Source organism: Phycodurus eques, chromosome 19 (assembly GCF_024500275.1).
Source record: "Phycodurus eques isolate BA_2022a chromosome 19, UOR_Pequ_1.1, whole genome shotgun sequence".
Taxonomy (NCBI): Eukaryota; Metazoa; Chordata; class Actinopteri; order Syngnathiformes; family Syngnathidae; genus Phycodurus; species Phycodurus eques.
Genome location: NC_084543.1, coordinates 13,165,039 through 13,171,364, shown reverse-complemented (window position 1 = coordinate 13,171,364; position 6,326 = coordinate 13,165,039).

The window sequence follows — 6,326 nt, the reverse complement described above, 5'->3', positions numbered from 1 at the left end:
GTAGTTTCAGGGCAAGTTAAACAGTTGCATTTTGCTTTCAAGGCCACCGACGTTAAAAAAATAGAAACATGCTGTACCAACTCTAGGAGCATGAGTGAAAAAACAAATGGATTTGAATGTAATACATCTGAGAGCATTGTACAGCATGTATGTACTGTACTGTTTTGCCTTGAATGTCTCCCAAACTATGACTTAATTTTCCATTGTTTCAGCATCAATCACAAAATCTTAATATATGAAAATAGGTAAACCTTTAAAAAAAAAAAAAAAAAAGATGAACTTTTCTTTAGAAATATGAGCATGTCAACAGATTTAGGAGGGCCAAGGCAGCATAGTGGAAATCAGTCCAGCAGTTCAAGAAACTTAATTTGACTAATTTCTTAGGCAACTATTTGACAAATATGAAAATGTATAACCTACATTGATTTAAACATACTATATAATAAAAAAATTAATGCTATGTAACACAACCTCGTTGACGCAAACGTTAGTCCAATCTAATTCCATCATGTTTTGAAATTAGTTGTCATGAACGGAACAGAGGATAGGACCCAAAAATGCACGACTCCACTACAAATGGACAGTTTCTAAAAGAGAGGTTTAATATACGGGCAGAGGTCAGTACACAGGCAGGCAATCCAAAAAGGCAACAGTATCCAAAAACATGAGGCAAAAAGGCAAGGTCGATAATCGGAACAGGGTCGAGTCTTACTGTGAGTCGGTGACGTGGAAACAAGGAATGCTGGAACCCGACGACAAGGAACAACGAACTGGCGACCAGAAAGAATGAGACAGGAGGTTAAATGCATAGGGTAATTAGGGTAAACGAGGCACAGGTGGGGAAGATGCTCTCAGGAGCTGGTGTGCACGAGACAGAGGGAAAACAACAACCAGAACACACACCAATGACCGTTCCCTTTTCACCTTTAAACTCCAGTGAATAATATAAAATTATTGGGGCACCAGTGACGCTGGATTTATTATACTGCACTTAGCTTAAGTGACCCAATTCCATGTTTTTTCTCCAGGGCAAAAGGGCAAGTGCTGGAGCACCACATGGGGTCTACGTGTGCACGTGCCTGTCGCCGGTCAATCGCAGGGCACAAGCAACCGTTCAAACTCACGTTCACACCTAAGGACGATTCAGAATCTATAATTAACCTAACATGCATGTTTATTTTAGATTGCGGGAGGAAGATACCCAGAGGAAACCCACACTACCATGCCACCTCATCAATATACCAAACAATAAAATCACAAAAATATTTAACTATTTGTGAAGTGAATCAACAAATTTCACTTTCTGAATTGAACTATTGTAATAAATTACATTTTGCATGATATTCAAATTTATTGCGATGTACCTTTATGTTACTAAGGTAAATCTGAGCTGCTAAGGACCTGCAAATTAATACTAAACTCAGTGGCAGTTACGATGGATAATACAGACACATACAGCAGTAAAAACTTAATAAAAAGCACCAAATACCTTCTAGTGTCAAGTGGTTGTATATAAATTATGCACATAACGGATAAGTGCAACTGGAGAAATTGTGAGGTTGGTCAGACCGGATTTAATGAGCATACCTCTCTCTGTGCTTTCGCCTAACTAGGCTAGCATGATAAACTAGTTTGCTCATTCCCCCTCAGCCTCCAACGCTCTACTTACCTTATATGCCGCTACGCAAACTGGGGCCTGTCAACGCATAATAAATCTATGGACAGAAGAGAAGTTAGGGGTGGAGGGTTCACTCTGGCGAAACGATAAAATGCTGATTTGTTCTCAGATTTGTCTGTGGATAGAACTGTATTTTACCAATGCAATCCTCATTGTGATATACTGCAATACATTTTCCAAACAGGCGGCACGGTGGACGACTGGTTAGAGCGTCTGCCTCACAGTTCTGAGGACCGTGGTTCAATCCCCGGGCCCCGCCTGTGTGGAGTTTGCATGTTCCCCCCGTAACTGCTTGGGTTTTCTCCGGGCACTCCGGTTTCCTCCCACATCCCAAAAACATCCATGGTAGGTTAATTGAATACTCTAAATTGCCCGTAGGTGTGAATGTGTGTGCAAACGGTTGTTTGCTTGTATGTGCCCTGCGATTGGCTGGCAAACAGTTCAGGGTGTACCCCGCCTCCTGCCCGCTGATAGCTGGGATAGGCTCCAGCACGCCCGCGACCCTAGTGAGGAGAAGCGGCTCAGAAAATGGATGGATTTTCCAAACAAAGCAACAAGATTAATGGACTTCTTTTATATGATGAGTAAGTATAAGGCCAATTTCATGCAAACATGTACTGTAATACAAAGTGATGTTCCTGATGTAAACATCTTGTAAAAGATGAGCCCTCCAATTGATAGTGCGCTTTACACACATGGCTGGCAGTGAACATAAGTCATGAGAAAACTGCGATCCATATTTTGTACACAGACAATTATCTACAACTATACTTGAATGAGATTCATTATAAAAGCTGCATATAAATCAGGGGGCAGGTGGAGACAGGCTTAAGCAACAAGACGTGGAAGGTTGGGTGAATTTTCAAGGACAGTGGAAGCTTCAACCGGACGGAAGTGGGATTGATGATTTTGGTCATCGGGAAAGGACCAATGAAACGGGGAGTGAGCTTACGGGATTCAGTCTGAAGTGGGAGGTCGTGAGAAGAAAGCCAGACAGATTGGCCCTCCTTGTATTCGGGCGTCGGGGAGCGATGACGGTCTGCGAGCTGTTTGTTGCGTGCGGCGGACGGATGTCATTCCAGACAGCCTGGATCCGCTGGAGATGATCCTTGACTGCGGGGACTGCCACTGCCCGCTCCTGCTCCTTGAACAATGGCGGTTGGTAACCGTAGCAAGCCATGAATGGGGACATACTGGTAGCGGAACTGGTGAGGGAGTTGTGGGCATACTCAATCCACGGGAGGAATGAGCTCCAGGAGGAGAGGTTGCTGCCGGGGTCCAACGAAAGAGGGAGCTGGCGGATGTGAGGCTCGTGAGGGGAATAGCGGCCTTGCTGTAATAACGGATAAACCGACGGTAGAAATTGGCAAAACCAAGGAAACGTAGTTCTTTGCTGGTGATGGGAGTGGGGCAGTTAACGACTGCTTGGATCTTGGCAAGGTCGGGTTGTAGTTGATCTTTGGAGATGACGTAGCCCAAGAAGTGTACGGAGGAGAGGTGGAATTCTCAGTTTTCAGGTTTAACAAATAACTGGTTTTCAAGCAGACCTTGAATGACTTGGCGTACATGGAGGCGGTGTTCTTCGGGGGAGCGGGAGAAAATGAGGATGTCATCAAGGTATACAAATACGAACCGGTTGAGCATGCCACGGAGGACGTCAGTCATAAATGTCTGGGAAACTGCTGGAGCGTTGGTTAAACCGAATGGCATGACCAGATACTCAAAGTGTCCAAAAGGGGTATTGAAGGCGGTCTTCCATTCGTCCCCTCTCGGATACGGATGAGGTGGTAGGCGTTCCGTAGATCAAATTTGGTGACTACCTGGGCGTCACAGAGGGGTTCAAATGAGGGGTCAATGAGGGAAAGCGGAGATTTATTCTTCACGGTGATATGATTGAGACCACGGAAGTCAATACATGGGCGGAGAGTGGTGTCTTTCTTTGCAACAAAAAAGAAGCCGGCCCCAACTGCAGAAGAGGTAGGTCGAATGAGTCCGGAAGCCAGAGAGTCATGGATATAGTCCTCCATAGCCCTCTTTTCAGGTCGGGAAAGGTTGTAGAGACGGCTGGAGGGAAGAGGGGCCCCCGGCAGCAGATTAATAGCACAGTTATACGGGCGGTGGGGGGGGGGGGGGGGGGGGGGGTAGAGAAATGGCCAGGTCTTTACGAAATACCGGAGAGAGATCACGATATTCTCCAGGGACTCCGGAGAGGTTAACGAGCATGGAAGAGGGTGGTGGTGTACCAGAAGGAGGTATAGCTGAGAGCAGGCAGTGTGAGTGGCAGTGAGGGCTCCATCCGGTGATGGCTAAGTGTGTCCAGTCTATGGTGGGGTTATGTCTTTTAAGCCAGGGAATTCCAAGGACTAATGGGGTATCAGGAGAAGGGATAACAAAAAGGGAAATGTTTTCACGGTGATTTCCTGAAATAAGCAAGGTGAATGGCACAGTTTGGTGGGTAACAGCGGAGATGATACGGCCATCCAGGGCTGTGACCTTCTTCGGAGACGGAAGTAGTTGGAGAGGAATTTGGAGCTGGCGAATTATGGCTTCATGAATGAAATTGTCATCGTCACTGGAATCAATCAGGCGCAGTGATGCGGGTGTTAAGAGCCGAAACTATAATGCAAGCGGGAACGGTCATGCGAGAAGGAGAGCTTGAGGGGATGGCGGTTCGGAGTGGGAGGGTTTTTGCGCGAGGGAACCCCCCCTCTCTCATAATCGCTCTCGCAGTCTGTTATCCAGACGGACGGAGAGGCCGATAAGATCCTCGAGAGAGGAGGGCTCGTCCCGGATTGCTAACTCATCCTTAAGCTGCTCGGAAAGGCCATTTGAAAAAAATCGCCCCAAGTGCCACGTCATCCCACCTACATTCACCCGCCAATATCCGGAACTCGATTGAATATTCCGCTGCAGAATTAGCACCCTGCGTGAGTGTGAGGAGACGACGGGTGGCTTCTTTGCCCTGAACGGGGTGATCGAACACTTTACGAAGTTCATCGGAAAAGGAATTGAATGAGTGGAGTACCGGGGAGGAGTTTAGCCATAAGGAAGTGGACAATTTACCTGCTTTTCCGCAGAGGATGTTAGTGACATACGCTACTTTGGATTGTTCGGTGAGATAACTGTATGGTTGAAGGTTGAAAACGAGTGAGCAATTGAGTAGAAACTGGCTACATGCACCTAGGTCCCCGGAGTAGGGCACAGGCGGTGGAACATGAGGTTCTTTATACAGGAGGCATGGTGGCGCTGAGGCTGCGGGCTCGGAAGGCGTACTTACAGGTGGATGGTTAGCTAGCATCGTCGTAGAAAGGAGGGATACCTGTTGTGTGAGGGAGTGTAGGGATTTCGTGAGTTCTTGGAGAGTCTTTTCTTGTTTTCCTATGTGGGCTCCTTGGAGAGTGAGTGCGTTAATCAGTGCCTCCGGAGTTGCTGGGTTCATCATGGCCACAGTATTCTGACATGAGTAGAGGGTGGCTGGATCCAAGAGCATTTGGAGGCAGATGTGAAAGGATGAATAGTTTATTGATGAAAGGTAATGGCGATGGTCCTAGGTGGGTTGGTAGGCAGCGGTGTGGACAGGTGGAAGGTAGTGGTGAGGACAGGCGGCTGGCTTGGCGGCAGGAATTATGTGGATCAGGAAAACTGGGGGGGAAACACACTGGAACAAGGAGACACAGGAAATAAGTCAAAAAGGGAACGAGGAATAGAGTGACTTACGTGAGGTAAATGGGCCGTGGTACCATTGAAAGTAACTGCAATACTTCGGCGAGGATTTCCTGGAACAGGCAGGTTTACATACTGGTGTTGATAAGGCTGATTGGAGACAGGTGCTGAAAACAGAGAAGCGAGGGGGGAGTGAGAGTGAGAGAACGCAAAGCAATACAATAATGGAACTGCAGGCAGTGTCTGACAAGGTGTTTCTTATATTTTCAATTTTACAGGATCAATTCTCATTACATTTGTAATTAACTTTTATTTGAAGAAAAAAAAACTCTTACAGTACTTGCTAGGCTAAACCATCTGTAGTTTATCTGCACTCTGCTACTTGCAAGGTTGAACAACAGTCTCCCTACTAAAAAGCATGTGTTAGCATTCCATACACCGCAACAAACCTAATATTCTAAGGCAATGAAATTATGCATAAAATAAAATACAAATCTATACAAATATTTTTCCCACTTCATATTTTTCCCCACTTGAATTACTGACCTGATGGCTACCTGTTTCTTCTTTCATCTGCCCTTTTCTCCTTATTTCATCTCATTTTATCATACATATGAATAATCCTCTGCTTCCTGTCCCCCTGCACAAAATGTGAAGTGAGGACATGTGAACTGAGATACAACTAACCGCATATCTTGAACTGTTCTTTAAAGGGGGTATAAACCTGAAATAAGGGCCAGCAAGGAATTCTCTGCTCCGCTAAAGACTATCAGAAGGACTTACCTACATTCATAACCTAAATTGTAATATCTGTTCTATGAAATTGTATTAATCAATTACCAACGGTCTATTCTCCTAATTTCTCTCGGCTCCACAGGGCTGGCCTTCGATGACATCAGCATTTTTCCGTCCTCAAATTGGTTGGTCGAAACAAAACTTGGGAAAGTCGTAGCAATCAAAATATTTGAGAATCAGCCTCTTGAGT